Source organism: Parasteatoda tepidariorum, chromosome 2 (genome assembly GCF_982258835.1).
Source record: "Parasteatoda tepidariorum strain Cologne lab strain chromosome 2, Ptep-v5.0, whole genome shotgun sequence".
NCBI lineage: Eukaryota > Metazoa > Arthropoda > Arachnida > Araneae > Theridiidae > Parasteatoda > Parasteatoda tepidariorum.
This window is the reverse complement of record NC_141756.1, coordinates 13554684-13571722: the sequence shown is the minus strand read 5'-3', so window position 1 is coordinate 13571722 and position 17039 is coordinate 13554684. Positions and strand designations below refer to the sequence as shown.

General features: G+C 28.7%; 1 protein-coding gene and 4 non-coding genes across 6 annotated transcripts in view; 1 reads left to right on the top strand and 4 right to left on the bottom strand.

Moving 5' to 3' along the window:
- Positions 1 to 17039, top strand: part of LOC107445627 (uncharacterized) — a 626385-nt gene that overhangs the window by 119615 nt on the left and 489731 nt on the right. The window lies entirely within an intron of this gene.
- TRNAG-GCC (transfer RNA glycine (anticodon GCC)) lies at positions 8875 to 8945 on the bottom strand. The gene has a single exon. It is a non-coding gene; the product is annotated as a tRNA-Gly (tRNA).
- Positions 9246 to 9316, bottom strand: TRNAG-GCC (transfer RNA glycine (anticodon GCC)). Its single transcript has one exon. It is a non-coding gene; the product is annotated as a tRNA-Gly (tRNA).
- On the bottom strand, positions 9617 to 9687 carry TRNAG-GCC (transfer RNA glycine (anticodon GCC)). The gene has a single exon. It is a non-coding gene; the product is annotated as a tRNA-Gly (tRNA).
- Positions 9988 to 10058, bottom strand: TRNAG-GCC (transfer RNA glycine (anticodon GCC)). Its single transcript has one exon. It is a non-coding gene; the product is annotated as a tRNA-Gly (tRNA).

Below are 17039 nucleotides of genomic sequence, written 5' to 3'. Positions count from 1 at the left end.
TTATTTATAATTTCTAGGGGACAAATAAACGAATTTCCTTCATTTTTGTCCCTTAAAAATAATAGGCAGTTTGTGAAGATGTAAAATATTTTCATACTTTAAGTCAGAGTCATTTTTTCAACTGTAGGAAACCTTACAATTTAAACTTTTTGAACATCATTATATTAAACAAAAGAAAATATTGATTTGCTGAAAGTTATTTTTTGAATAGCATCATTTGTTACAGATTTTTGACAAATGCAAAAGGATAAATTTTGTCTACTCTGTATTATAATAAGTTAATAGTATGCTTGTTTGCAATGACGATGCGAGCTATTTTACTGCTTTCGCAAATGACATCCAGAATTGTTTTTACCGAAACTTCAATAAATCTTAAAAAATTAGTAAAAAAAAGAATTACGTATTAGTAGGTTTCGACAAAAAATTTGATTTTAATTCTATTTTTTTGCTCAAGAGAGAGAGAGAAAGAGACTAGACTCGTTTTTTTTTTGTTGTTGAAGATTTAATATCTCTTTTGCCTCTTAAAAGTATAAACACTTTTGAAAGGAAAGATTTAAAGAGAAAGTGGCGAAAAATAATATTAATTTACTAGGGAACTAAGCCCCCTGTTCACTACCGCTCACCAATCCCAATGATTGTTTCGAAATAATTGTTGGTTCTTGGCTGAAAACAGTTTTTCTACTAAAGTTAAAATTATTCAATTAACATGCCTGCATTAAAAAGAATTTTGTTTGCTTACGCTTGTGCCTCCACTTCCCAAGCTCAAATATTATTATCTATTATTAAACTGAACTCAGTGGCGCGACAGCCCATGGAGGGCCAAGGCCTACTGTGCCCACCTCAGTTTTCTTGACCTTGTGTTCTGGGGAGCAGGAGCAGATGTTCCGGTTAGGTGGTCAGCCGAACGCGAAACCCCCAGTGTTTAGTTCCCAAGCATGCTTGGCACTCATTTATCGATCCACTGAAAGGATGAAAGGCTGAGTCAACCTTGCCCGGCCAGAGGATCGAACCTAGGACCTGTGGCACGGGAGCGTGAACCGCTACTACTCAGTCACCGGGCGCCATTATTATCTATTAGTATTATAAATATTAAGATCTATTGGTGAATATAAGTAATTTTTCTAAATAATCATTTTTTTAAATAATATTTATATTGTTATAACATTATATTGTTCAAACAAATATGATGAGTTCGCAATCGTGATTTAATATATTTGCTTACCAAAGGGGGGATATATTAAATACCACTTTTGCTCGTAACTCATTGTACATGAAGCTGATCGTTAAGTTTTAAATCATTTAACGGATCTCTTTAACTGTAATTTATAACAGTATATTGATGTTATTTGTACAAAAATAATAATTGTAAAACGGTTAATAAGATTAGACTACCTTTCTAAATAACTTTATCTTAAAATATAGAGCAGTATTTTATTATAATAATAACAAAAATCGCAACAATTATCTTAGCTTTAAACTCTTGAATAAAAAGCGCAATGAAAGCAGCACATGAAAATAACTTTAAATTATTGATACAAAAAGATTTATAGAAAAGCAATAATCGTATGTCTTTCATTAATTTTATGCTGATGACAACCAAAACAATATGGAAATGAATGAGGAAAAATTGGATCCTACCACACGATTTTCAGGCCAATAAAAATACAGGGACAACAATGGAAAACTAAGACACCATCATTAGATTTTTATGCATAGTAAGATATAAAAAAAAATTGTCATTTTTTTATGTAAATTATTTTTCATGCAGTATATAAGTAAAAAAATATTTTTAACATGATTTTAAACAAAGTAATTGTTGAATAAATCTTAAAAATATGCAAATGAATAAATTATCCGTTTTCGAAAGCCTCCCAATTTAGACGTGTTATTATCATTCTTAACTCGGCGTTGTTGTATTCATGTTTCTGCACCATTAGCACCACTTGTATCTGAAGAATCTCCTCGTTGCTTCCGAGACACTTCTTTAAGTTGTCCAGAAGCACAATTACTTCCTTCATCTTTTACGAGCTGCAATTAACTGTAACCGTGACGCCAGTTTACTCTCTTTACACAGTTACATCATATCAAGCCGTAAAGGAAGTTATGCTTTGTACTTGTTTGACATTTAAGAAAAAACGTTAACGACTTATTTATGGGATTTTCTTGTTTTACTTTTATTTATCAATTATTTCTTCTTTTTTTTTCCTTTTACAAACTATTACGACATTTATTTAGTGAGTGTTAAAATGTACTTATGGTAAATCTTTATTATACACAGTAAACGTTTTTTTTTTAATAATTATATTAGATTTCTTAAGTACCATTATTTTCATATTTAAAGAAAAACCTCTGAAAAGATAGTCTGGTATCCTTAATATCATTCCTTCAAGGCAAAAAAAAAAATTTCTGAATAAGCTGCGAGTAACTTTTATTGTATTTATGAATAAACTGTTAATTTATAAAATTGTATTAAAGTTTTGCTTCATTGAAATTTTTAAATTTAACTGTAAAATCTCAGTAATTTTTATATCGTACAAAACTTTGGAAATTATTTATTGAAAAATAATTAATCTAATCAAAAAAATTTAGTCAAATTTGGAGAGTTCGACTTTAATTTATAAAGACCAGCTCCCTTTTTTAGAACAAAGCCCAGTTCCCGTAATTATAACGAAATTCAGCAACATTAGTAGAATAAAGCATTGATTTATACGGTTATTATATAAAGCTCCTAAATCAATTCGTAGGCGTACTTCTTTTTACATGGTGAGTACAGTATTAGGCTATGGGTATGAAGGTACCTCATTTGATCTCAGTCAACGCTTAAGAACATCTCTCTTCATTGGTGACCACGGACTTAATCTTTGACTCTCTTAATCCTTGAAAAATCACAGCATTAAACTGTTTCACTTCATTCTACGGGGTTCACTTTTAATTCAGACTCAAACAACGTCTACAACGCCGAACTAGGAAGATAACTGTTTTTGTGCGAAACGCTAATTAATGGTCTCTAGGAATACCTTTTACTTAAGTGTGGGGTGTTTAAATGTTCTTCGATACAAATTTATATATCTCAAGACGATTTTCTATGAATAACATTTTAAAAAATTTAGTTGGAAAATGTATTGCAAGATATGAATAAAATGCATTTTTTTATGTGTACATGAACAGATAAAATTGAGTTGACAAAGTTTATTCCATTGTCATCACTTTCTGATAAAGTACAAGATTTTAATATTTATAATGAATAATAACTTAGATATATCTAGATGGAATATTCTAAATGGAATTAATAACATTTTAAAATGTTTTTAATCTCTCAAATAAGAAATTACCTGCAATAAAGCAGTCATCATACAAAAAGACCTTTCATTATCCATTGATGAATACTTTATTCAATTTTTCCAATTGCTAGAAGCTATATCGTACTTGATTGAACCTTTTTTTGTTATCTCTGAGCCATGTATCGAAATATTTTAGTGTAATTATATGTTTCTCAATACGTTTAAAATTTTTCTATTTCACATATAATTATTAAAAAATTGAAAATGAGATTATTGAATAACTCACTGAACTCTAGTTAATAACTCACTGAATAACACAAAATTTCACACTTTCTAAGTGCATAAACTTTTAGAAAACTTTGTAAAATATAATAATATTATAAACTATGTAAAAATATATGTATCAAATTATTTAAGGTATAGGGATTGAGCGCCATGATGAATTCATGATTAAAAAAAACTTTAATATAATACGGCATGAAACAGAAATTGAAAATATTTAAATAACTATTCTGAAAACATACTGGCAGTGAGCATGGTTGATTTTGCTGGGTACGTATTTCACGTTCTAACTCAATACAATCTGTAGAATTTAAATTTGAGTTCTAAGAAAGCCAGTTAAGTTTTAAACCATGGTCATCAAACCATGGTTGCTTAAATTTTAATGAATGAATTTAGCTGTTATTCTGCTGAAAGAGAAATGAACTTTCTCTAGAATACAGGCAGATATATAGGAAAGTAACCATGTCCGCATACAGTTTCTAACCACGAGAACTAATTGACCGTTGAAAAATCATGAAATACGCCTTCTTCTTATACTTGGACATACATATACTTTTGACCAGATACAAATTATAAGAAATGGAACTGTTTAAACTGTTAAAACTGTTTTTTATATTTTACTAGCTACTGAAATTTTCAACAAGAGTAATTAACAGTAACTGAATGGTTACAGTGTTGCATGCTATGTTTAAGGTTTTAAGAAAGTTTTTCTGATAAAATGTAATTAAGGATTTTTAAAATGTTTTTTTTTTAAAAAACTACTGCATAAAAGTTAAAGCCGTAATTAATTTTATTTTAGGGTTCTTTAAAAAAATGTAGAGACCTACACTAATTTTTATCAAATTATATTAATTATAAAGTTGCATATTTTATACTTACATAGAATTTTTACTCGATGCTATTAATGCTAACTAATTTACTTTCACATAAAATTCAGCCATTTAATATATTTTACAAGGCAGTTTAAAATTTCTCAGAATTTTCTTACCATAAAAAAATGCAAATAGTTAATAAATGTATTCAATGAAATAAAACTTAATTACACTTTTTTTATATTTAAAAAAAATGTTCATTAAGCACATTTGTAAACAAAATTTGAAGTACATTTAATGAAACGAAGAAAAAAAAAGATTTATATTGAATATAAAAACTCTAAGTCATTAGAAAAAAGAAACCGAGATAAAAATAAATCTTAAGAATAAAAGATAGAAGATCACGAATCGTAGTAATGAGATACTTAGATCTTTGGAAGACTCCCTCTAGGTCTATTTCCTTCATTTCTCTCTGTGGGGTTGCCATTGATCAGGAGAAATCGCCACATTGGCGACATATAATGATTGAAAATTTAAAAGGAATAAACGTAATCGATCTGATGTTCGCTAACTCGCCAATCTGTAACAAGCTTTACCAAAAAAAAGTTAGTTTATTTATTTTCCTAGACATCTTTCTATTTTTTTCCCACATGTGGTTAGAAGCTAATTCTTTCACTTTTGCAACTTTTTTACAAACCTTTTTTGCAAGTAAAGTGGAGAATAAAGGTTTTTCTTAAGGTTCCTCCAGGGAAGTAAGGCTAATGAAACAAAAAAACCTTCGAAAGTAAATCATGGTTGCAAGACAATTGATGATTGTGTCCAAACGGTCAATACCAATCTTCTTAGTAAGAAATAACAATGATTCTGGTAATTTATTTCTTTTTCTCGCTGCAGAAAGGAAACATTTTCTGTTTTTCAGGATTTATTTCTGTGAACTTTACTGTTTATTGTAATAAAGATTTTATTCTTTTTCTTCTTTTCTTTATTTAAAGAATACATCGGTTCCGTGATTGCCCCGAAGAAAAATTGTTGTTATCAGCTTAAACTTAAGAAAGAAATATTTATTTGTATTTACATTATTACATATGTTTTGTTATTGTGCACGTTTCATTATTATGTATATGCAGGATAGCGCAGAGAAACGTTAACAAATAAAAATACATGTATTCGTTTTAACATTATGTAAGTATAGAATGGTTCCAGAAAACAGCGAAATATATATGTATGAAATCCGACATTCTATAGAATGCCTCTGCATTTTATAAAATGCCTAAAACTAGCGGGCAATGTATGAAACGATTTATATTTCACACATTTCCTAGGCATTCTATAGAATGCCAAATGGGTAAAACGGCATAGCCAAAAATCTTCTGTGGCCATGCTCAGTAAAGGTGATGAAATGGATATTTTGAGCAATATTTTTTTTTTAAACTGAAAATAATTGTGACTTAAATGCGAATATTTTATATGAAAATTTTGTTTCCCTTAATAAGAAAGGCATAAATTATATTTTGTACAACTTTCATTTTTCCTTACGCATTTTTTTTTAATGGCACTCTCACTATTTTTTCAGAAGGACATTTTTATTTTTGCGAAATGCATATCATCTACATAATAACCTAATCAGGACGTTTTTATCATACTTTGCCTAAATAGCATTCGTCATTCTATAGAATGCCTTGGTATTATATACAATGCCTAGCGAAAGTATGTAATACTTCTCATACTTCATACCTTGCCTAAAATCATCCTACATTATATACAATGCCTAGACATTCTATAGAATGCTGGCCGTAACATATATAACATATAATATACAGTGGAACATCGTTTATACGACGATCACTTATACGACGTTTACATTTATACGACGTTTTAGTGTGGTCCCAAATCATTCCTATTCGTTTTAATGTAAAAATATATCGTTTATACGACGCACAGAATCGGTTATACGTCGGTTTTTAAATTTTGCTCACGTTTATTTAATTTTTTCTTGTGTATTTTAAAAAAGGGCGGAATTTGCCAACATGAATGATACAGAAAAGGGTGCCAACAAGAATGCTTGGATGACGAACGTAATTTTTACTAAATGACTGAAAAAACTAGACAATGCTATGAAGAATTTTGCAAAAACGAAAAATTTCGCTATTCATCGACCAATGTCCAGCTCACCCTCCGATACTAATTATTTAGGAAAATGTAAAAGCTTTCTTTTTTCCTGCAAATTGCACAAGTGCGCTTCAGCCATTAGATTTGGCCGTGATTAGAAATCTAAAATTGCATCATAGAAAGCAATAAGTTCAACTCGCTATTCCAAGCATTGTAGAGACTAACAGCAAGAAAATATAATTAAAGGTAACATACATTCAAATTGCTGACTGCAATTTTTCTTCTTTGGTAATTTGTTTGTTTTGCTTTGTCTAATTTAGAAATTTATGTAAATCAACACGTTAAACATTAAAATTAACTGAAAACAGAGTTAGTTTCAGTTTTAGAAGTAAAAATCGATTATACGACGTTATCGCTTATGCGACGTTTTTCGGTGGTCCCTTCGGCGGCGTATAAACGATGCTCCACTGTACTTATACATATAATCTACATATACATATAATTGGAATATTGAATATTACATTATTTATTTAGTTTAAAAACAGATTTTTATAGCTAACAACATTAAGTTTTAAATTTTGTTTGCATAATCCACCTTAAGAAGTAAAAAAGGAAACCGAACTGAACTGAAATCGCTCGCGTGGAAGGCAAGCATTCCAACCGCGGAGCACCAATGCTGCGAAAGTGTTCTGTTTATAAATCATAAGACTTTCTGTAAAGCACGTTGTCTTACATTTAGAAGAAAGAAGAAAGTTTCTCTGTACTATATTTACTCTCTCTCGATCCTTTATACTTTAAAGGGATTATCATCCACGCTTGTCTATTCTAATAAATAAATGTATTGTTTTAATCGTACGTTAACACATTTTTTTAATTCGCTCCCGTTCATTTTACTGCATTTCTTTTCAATTGTTATACTTTTGTATCATTGTTACTATTCCATTTATCCTAGTTTACAATGATTAAAAACATCACAGAACTACTCTTTGTCATTATTTCTTTATCTGCTTTATGAATCTTGAGGCGAAAAATCTCTGACAATCGTAATTTTCTTTTTCTTTATGTTTTATAATATTGTTTCTTGTTTATAATCAGCTATACTGCTATTCAAAAATAATTTGCGTTAATATTTTTATAAACTGCTTTCACGTTTCTTATAAAAAGGTGCTAACTAAAAAGGTGTCAACTAACAAGTGTTAACTAAATATTCTATTGACACGAACAGTTGAAAATATAATAAATTTAATTAGGAAGAACATGAATATTTGATATTTATGTTGAGAAAAAAATTTGAAAATGCATGATTTTCAAAAAAAGTAGGAAATTAAACTTATTGGCTCATGTTTCTTTCAAGTATTTTTGTTATATAAACCTTTTTCATTCTTTTTCCTACATATTTAACCTTGCCTCATATTTCGATTTTTTCATTCATTAAAAATACAGTAAACATACTTTTAAAAACCATGCATAGTTTTATTGAAATTTGGTACATCACACAAAAATATTCTAACTTTTTGCTTACTAATAATACGCATCAGCAAATAAAAAGTAATTTCTATTATTATTATTATTTTTTTATGTATTATACTGACGAGTCATTTCAGAGACTAAAATTTCTTTTTACTTTTTCGCTACATATTTTTTTTCCTACCATTTCAGCTTAAGTGCAATTCAGAGTTTAATATTTATGAATCATATTTCTAATTTTTTTTTTCGTAATGAATGGTTAAGATACGAATAGTAATTGTATCTTAAGTTTTCAAGATGCTTATAAATTTACTAGAATACCAAAAAATAGTAAAAGTAAAGTTTCCATTGAATTGAAATCGCATTGGAATCTAATCAAATTTACTTCCGTATTTATTCTTATTCTGATTTTAGTTCAAAATAATTTCAAATTATTACAACTAATCTGCAATGAAAAAGCTAAATTAAAACATATTAATCCATTATAATATCTTATATAAGAAGTATCTTTAGATAAAATGTAATACATTTATAATCATACTAGCTGCACGCTGTGCGGTTTGCTACCACTCCGCCCTGAATTGCATTTAAAGAAAACTACGAATGAATATCAGAATGCCAAATTTCATTTCTCTTGGATGGAGGGAGTAGGAGTCTATAAGGACAGACAAACATTCATTTTCATATATGTTACTTTTCGTACATTTATGTGCTATAATAAATTAAATACTAATTTTTGCGAAAGTTCAAAATAAAAATAAAATGTATCGTATTTATTTTTTCAGTACTTAAAAAAATGACGAAATTAAGAAGTGTTAAGAATATATAAAAGTATTATTGGTCTTACTGCTCGAAATTGGCTTTAAAACAAACCTTTATTCAGTCCATCAAGTATTGCCAGCTTATAAAAAAAAAAGTAACTTTGCATCGGCCGGGAATCGAACCCGGGCCGCCCGCGTGGCAGGCGAGCATTCTACCACTGAACCACCGATGCTCACATCTGTAAATCAGTTTATCAAAGCTGGCCTCTCGCTTCGAATTATTAATTAGTTTATGTAGCGAATACCACTCAATCATCACATGAACACGCAGAGGTATAAATTTAACTTTTTCTGAATCAAAGTGAAATGAAGAAATATATAAAAGTATCTCTAATTAAACAACAATATTTAAATTTTATTGAATGTCTTCATTTTTTGCAATTAAAATAATAAGTACTAAAGCTATAATCCATTTTTAAAATTGTAAAAAAAAATATTTGATGTAAAGTAATTCCCAGCGTTATGAAAAAAATTGCATCGGCCGGGAATCGAACCCGGGCCGCCCGCGTGGCAGGCGAGCATTCTACCACTGAACCACCGATGCTCACATCTGTAAATCAGTTTATCAAAACTGGCCTCTCGCTTCGAATTATTAATTAGTTTATGTAGCGAATACCACTCAATCATCACATGAACACGCAGAGGTATAAATTTAACTTTTTCTGAATCAAAGTGAAATGAAGAAATATATAAAAGTATCTCTAATTAAACAACAATATTTAAATTTTATTGAATGTCTTCATTTTTTGCAATTAAAATAATAAGTACTAAAGCTATAATCCATTTTTAAAATTGTAAAAAAAAATATTTGATGTAAAGTAATTCCCAGCGTTATGAAAAAAATTGCATCGGCCGGGAATCGAACCCGGGCCGCCCGCGTGGCAGGCGAGCATTCTACCACTGAACCACCGATGCTCACATCTGTAAATCAGTTTATCAAAACTGGCCTCTCGCTTCGAATTATTAATTAGTTTATGTAGCGAATACCACTCAATCATCACATGAACACGCAGAGGTATAAATTTAACTTTTTCTGAATCAAAGTGAAATGAAGAAATATATAAAAGTATCTCTAATTAAACAACAATATTTAAATTTTATTGAATGTCTTCATTTTTTGCAATTAAAATAATAAGTACTAAAGCTATAATCCATTTTTAAAATTGTAAAAAAAAATATTTGATGTAAAGTAATTCCCAGCGTTATGAAAAAAATTGCATCGGCCGGGAATCGAACCCGGGCCGCCCGCGTGGCAGGCGAGCATTCTACCACTGAACCACCGATGCGTCGGCAGTTGGTAATCTAATTATAAATTTTAAAAAATTGAAAAATTTTGATATTTTTTTCTCCCTTGATAATAATTACAAATCTAACCTGACTTTACTTTTTTTATATACCTTGCGGTCTTACTACTTTTAATCTTTCAAATGAAAGCCTTCCTTAACTTCAAATTTTTCTTGCATCTAAGTTCATTGAGGTGGAAACTTTATTACTATTTTTCTTTTTTTTTTTTACAATTACCAAATAAATTGCAATTTTCCTTTTTACATTTACGAGAAATGAATGCATTATAGGCTTCAGGTCTAGGTCAAGAACGTGATGTAGTCATCCCGCTTCTATTGTGGTCGGCAACCTTACTTTAAATTGATCACATATCAATTTGTACTGAGTAAATCTTAAGTTCTATAGCACTAATTGCAGGGATTATTTGTAGCAAATGACAAAATCCATCATGGCGCAATGCATTTATCTGAAATGTATTGTATTGTTAATTGTCATTTCTATGGTAATGGTTTTCGAATTATTTAGAGTAGTTTTTAACGAGAGTATATGAACACCTATTATGCATCTTGTTTAATAATTTGCTTTTAGAACATTAATTGTGTTGTTTATTATTTTTAAACTAGCAGCTAGATTCCTCCTGTTTTCATCAAGATTTTTTCTATTAATATAGGATGTTCAGTAATCATCATTAAACATACAGCATCAGCATCATCAAGCATACAATTTTTTAAAAAAATTAGATTTCTCGGGAACTATCAAACCAATTACATTAAAATTTTGATTTTTGCCTTAGTAAATTAAATTCTTCAAAGTTGTGTGCTAATTTTTAAATCTACGATTCAAATTTTTTTTTTTCGATTATTACTAAATAAAATAATAAAAAGAATAAATATTTATTATATATATATTTTTTTTGCATGGAATTATCTTTGGATAAACTTATTTTATAATTGAGATAAAAAAAATTTTCGATTTACTTAAATTATTTTCAAGATATGGCAAAGAATGCAAAAAGTAAAATCATTCTTAAGAGGTTCAAACTTTGAACCGCTCTGGAGACCAAACTATTCGGACCATAAACCCCAGATTTAGGCTACCCCTTATATTTTGAGAGTCAGAAATCCAATTTTAGTAGGAAAAAAATCTATTTCTTCAGAGAAAGTATGTTTTTTATTGTTTGGTTTTTGTAACATATATCGTCTGCAGCAATTAATTGGCATATTTGAAGCCCTTGGAACCATTAAGATTGAGTCCTAGTACGTGAATATATCTATTATAAGATCAAAAGTAATTTAGGGTCATTCCTTTTTTTTTTTTGCTCACTGTACTTTAAAATTAATTTAAAAATATCTATAATGTGACATATTGTTACTTAAGCTTTAAAAAAATCAGTAGCGTAATTATTATGTTAAAAATCTATAACGAAGGTAAGATGTAGGATTAACATTATCAAAATAAGTTTACAATATATCATCCCCATTACAAAAGCATAAAAAGAATGAAAAAGAAGGAAAAGTATAAGAAACATCGTTTAATTATCCTCATGGTGATTTTTTTCTCGATTTTTCGAGTTGGATTATATTCTTTTCATTTTAATGCTATTTATAATTAGGATTGCAAAATAATATTTTAATAGACGGGACTTATTCTGTGTATGTTATTTAATGAAAGAGAATCCAACTACTTATCTAGCAAACATGGACAAATGATATTTTGCCTATGTTTTTGGACAGAGCAGTTTACATGTTGTGTATAAAGAATATTTCCTTGTAAATGTTGTAGCAGATTTATTTATTGGGATATAAAAAATGCTTTTTGATATTCCTTCATGAGCAAAAGGAAATTAGAAATAGGAAAAACATTTTATCGAAAACAAATTCGAAAAGAAAATTAGAAAAAGCATGGTCAAAGCTATAAACATAAGGTAAAATTTATCGCATTATGCGAATATCAAAAAGCTTGGTAATTTTTACCAAAGCTCTATTTGGTAATGAATTTTTGTAAAATTAACAATAAAATATGGTTTTATAATATGTGATAAAATTTGGTAATTCTATCTTGATACCTTAGAGAGAGCATAGCATAAAAACAATTTATTCGGTGAAATTTACTTTTCGGTTTTGTATTTTTTACTAAAATTGAGGTAATCAGAACTATAATTTTGAGAGCCAAAATTTCCAATAAACCATTACCATATTCAAGAAAAATTCAGTATCAACCATATCATTATTTACCATTCAGTACGATAATTTTACTAGAATTTTTTTTCTCCGTAAGGATAAAAATTATAATTATGAACAAAATTTCGTATCTCATAAAAGTAGGGAGGGGGGGGGCGAAATGCATTTCAATACATTTCGAATTTTAATGCTCTATATACTCAAAACAAATCAAAGATAGTTTATTCCAATAAAACATGTGATAATATCTCAAGTTAACTTTTGTAAAAAGAATTATAAATTTCTCTAATTTTTCTGGTACAAAAATTATTATAAACATTTTTTGCTATTTTAAAATCGCTAAGAAAAACTGCAAAGGTATAAAAAGATAATGCGCTTTAATAGGTATATAAAAAAAATGTGATTTTTTTTAAATGTAAGACTATCGACAAATCCGTGCATTGTCCTAAAATCCAATAAAGCCTCATAAAACACTCTTGGGTTTCCAATAATTTAATTTTACGACGATAAAAAGACAGCGAAGATTTTCTTTCTTCGACGGAAAATAACGTCGCTTATTTAATTAATAGGAAACTTGGCGATTAAAAGTCTACGTTAATAACTTTTTCTCATTACAAAAACTCAATCTACCATAGAGTTTAAAAGTAAATAAATAAATAGAGCAACTTATTCTCCTGTCTACTGAAAGTCTATTTTTATTTCTTTTTCTATGCCTAACAAAACTGTAATTCAATTACGTAATAGCTTTGAAGAAAAAAAAGAATATTTGAAATCAATAATAGAGTTTTCGAACTGATGTTTCCACTGATGAGGTTTTGAGTTATTACTCTGTATTGAATATGTTTATCTAAACGTCTGATGGCACATGCTAATAAACAATGCGCAAAAATAAAAAACTAAATAACTAATAACCTTTGACCTAATGATTGAATTTTATGAAATAAGATAAAATTTTAATGATAACAATGTTTTCTTCCAGAACTTGAGGAATTTTTTTTTTTTTTTTGCTGCATTCAGTAGCTCAAAAGTTCATGTTGTTGTTGTCGTCTGCCATTAAGGCAAAGGGGACGCGATTGTTCTTGTTTTCCAGTGACGCCATCTATGACCAAGAATTCGACTTCTGCCACAACCGGTTATAAGGCGGACACATTCATACATTCATTCATTCATCCACAGATGGTAATTTTGACCTGAACCAGAAGAAGATTCCTCTCCATTTTAATACCCCCAGAGATATTGATGTTTTAAAGAAACATGGAGGACTTTGAGACAAGACGGATTTAAAGTGCACCAGTCACCATTTACTACACGGGGAGTCTTCGACCGACTGCATTCGAATTCGCTTTCACACAAATGTGCGTGCAGCGCCCTGTCAACCAAGCTATCCCGGCCTCTTCCAAACTTTATAATAATAATACAAGTTGCATATAAGGCGTTAGTAATGTTAAATGTTACAATATACAATATGAAGTAAGAACCATTAATTTAGAATACACAAATTCTTAAAATAAAATTAGTTTGTAAATCGCACATACTTGTAGCACAGAAAGAATATTAAACGATAGAAATTATACTTGATACAATCACTTAGTACGTTCGGCAGAGATTCGAAAATTAAAATATAATTATAACATTCAACAAGTAAATGCATACAAATAAAAACATACACGCATATTTTAACACGTTTTGGTTCATGTAGAGCAGAGTTGAAGACTTTCACTAACTCACACCAGTTTATATTTAAATGTAAACAAACTTTAGACGATATTCAATGCTCGACGAAATCGGTGTTTTCCGAAATGAAAATAATTCTTGTTTGTAAATGGGAAAGTGTTTGGGGAAAGCGTTAAAATGTTTAGATTTAAATTCCACCCCTTAAACTGTAAATGAAAGTTTGATTTGGTGTAATTGTAAATGAAGTTTAAATTAGCATTCCTGAAAAAGATTGTTATTTCGAATTAACTTAGAACGCTATGGCTTTACATGCACACAATGTTTAATTTTTAAAAATTATAAAAAAAAATGCTCTGAATTTGCAATTATTTTAGCATATTTGAACTGTGTGGTAGTTTTTTATAGGATTTACTTAAGAATCTGCTTTCTGCATTCAAACTCAGACGAAAATATTCTAGTAAAAATACCGTAGTGATATTTCAGGCAAAATAAATAAATAAATAAATTAAAAAAATGAAAAAAGAAAAAAAAAAGAACAATTTTCGTTGTACCAAAATATACGCTATTTAAACCATTCATAGCAATTTTTCTATTGATACGGTAACGATTTCTCGGAAATTCTGGTTTTCAAAATTATAGTTTTTATTATCACACATTTAGTTAGTACAAAACTAAAAAGTAAATTTAACCTAATAAATTGTTCTTACGCCCTACTCTAAGGTATTATTATATAATTGATAAATTTTATCACATTAATAGAATTTCATCGCATATTATAAAATTATATTTTATTGTTAATTTTTCTAAAAAGAAATCTTTTACCAAAATGATTTGGAATTTTTGAAAAGAATCTCTTCACGGTGAAAAAAAATTCTGGTAAAATTGCCGTACTCTCTAAAAATAATATTTCTGGTAAAAAAAGAAATCATTATTCTGGATAATATAATCAAAATACATGGTATTTAAACCATTTATTTGGTAATTCTTTCGTTCATATGGCTTACCCAAATTCCTGGTTTTCAAAATTATCACACATTTTGTAAAAAAAATAAAATGCGAAGTAAATTTAACCGAATAGATGGCTCTTATGTCATGCTCTATGTCAGCGAGCGTCGTTTTAAAATTATTAAATTTTACTATATTAACTAAATTTTATCAAAAATTTAAAATTTCATTTTATCATATTTATTTATTAAAATCATATTTTATCTTATTTTATCATATTTATTCATTAAAATCATATTTAATCTTATTTTATCATATTTATTCATTAAAATGCAAAGTAAATTTAACCGAATAGATGGCTTTTATCTCATGCTCTAAGTCGACGAGCGTCGTTTTAAAATTATCAAATTCTACTATATTAACTAAATTTTATCAAAAATTTAAAATTTCATTTTATCATATTTATTCATTAAAATCATATTTTATCTTATTTTATCATATTTATTCATTAAAATCATATTTTATCTTATTTTATCATATTTATTCATTAAAACCATATTTTTATCATATTTAACTCTTCACCAAAATGCCTCGGTAAATATTACCGAGCTTTTTTTGTGTTCCCTGGGAGCGAGAAACACGGTAAATTTTGTCTTCTTCTGTTACTTGTGGTTATACTTTATACTCAGTTAAAACTATTTTTTGCGTGTATTTTTAAATATAAAACGTTTTTAGAGAGCTTGCCTTCCAGTGAGGTGTACCGGGTTCGAATCCCAGTGATGGCAGGTCAATATGAATTCCACATCCGCCTTGCACCGTCCATAGTACTGACGTAAAATATCCTCAGTGGTAGATGGAACATGGGTTAGAGTGCCCTTGCAGTAAGACTAACAATGGGAGATTTTTGTGGTTTTCCTCTCCCTGTAACGCAAATGCGGGTTAGTTCCATTAAAAAGTTCATCACGAAGGCAAATTTCTCCCAATTCGATCCAGGAGTTCCCTTGTCTTCTGGATGGATTGGGTTCAAAATTACAGTCTACGGAGTTGAACATTAGTAATCATAAACCAAAAAATTGGGTCGGCTGTTCAACGACGGTTATTAAATATTAAGTATTTATCATAACCGAAAAAATTGCCAACAAATTTTTCTGTCGAAATTTGATGAATTAAAAAAAGTAATTCTTTGTCAGTTTTTAAACATAAAACATTACTATTTAAAGATGTTATATGTTTTTTTTTTTCATTCACCGTACAAACAATGCAAGTATGAAAATATTTACCAAAAATAAATTATTTTAAAAGCATAAGAAAATCTTATGTTTTTCAAAAATATATAAATAAAAACCATTGAATTGCAACGCCAAAAACCACCACTTTTACAGTGCTTTCCGAAAATCTTTAAATTCGTCAACTTTATTCTTGATTCAAAGGATTTTGTAAAAAAAAAAGGGAATTTCGAATATCTTTTCGTTACTGTATTTTTCTTTTCAGTTTTGTAATTTTTAAGGAAACTAACAATCGCAATTCCTCTTAGAAGAATATTTAATCTCAGAATATCAAATCAAACTTAATTTCAAAAGAACCAAATATTTACGTAATTTTAGAAGAAAATAATTACAGGTTAAATGCTTATATTTTTGTTATCGTTAATGTTGCTGAAGAATTGACAGGGGAAAAAAAGGTAGTTTTTAATATGATCCGATGTTTGTCGTTCCACCTGCTGAATTGAAGTAAATATTAAGCTTTGTTTGTTGAAGCTTAGCGTTGGGAAAAAGAAGCGAAAGTTGGAAAGTTCATTAACACGTGTTGGCAACCATTTTCCAAGCGAAGTAAAAACAAGAAAAAAATTGTTTACTCAGTTCTTCTTATTTTTATTTACTTCCTTAAATCCCTAACAAAACAAAGGAGTACAATTTGAAATTTTTGTTTGCTAAGAATACGGAAAAATAAAAACATCATTAATAATTATTTTATTTATTTATTTTTTGCTGAATGTTTTGACTCAAATTATTCATTTCCTCATTACTTTATTCGGCACGTGTAAACTCATTTTTGTTCGTAAAGATCATTTGATGTGTTACATTAAGAAAAGAAGTTTAAACAAAACTATAAGAATATTTATCATGTTTCTAGCTCTATGGAAAAACAAAAAAACTCGGACATTTGTACCGAAGAGCATTGATA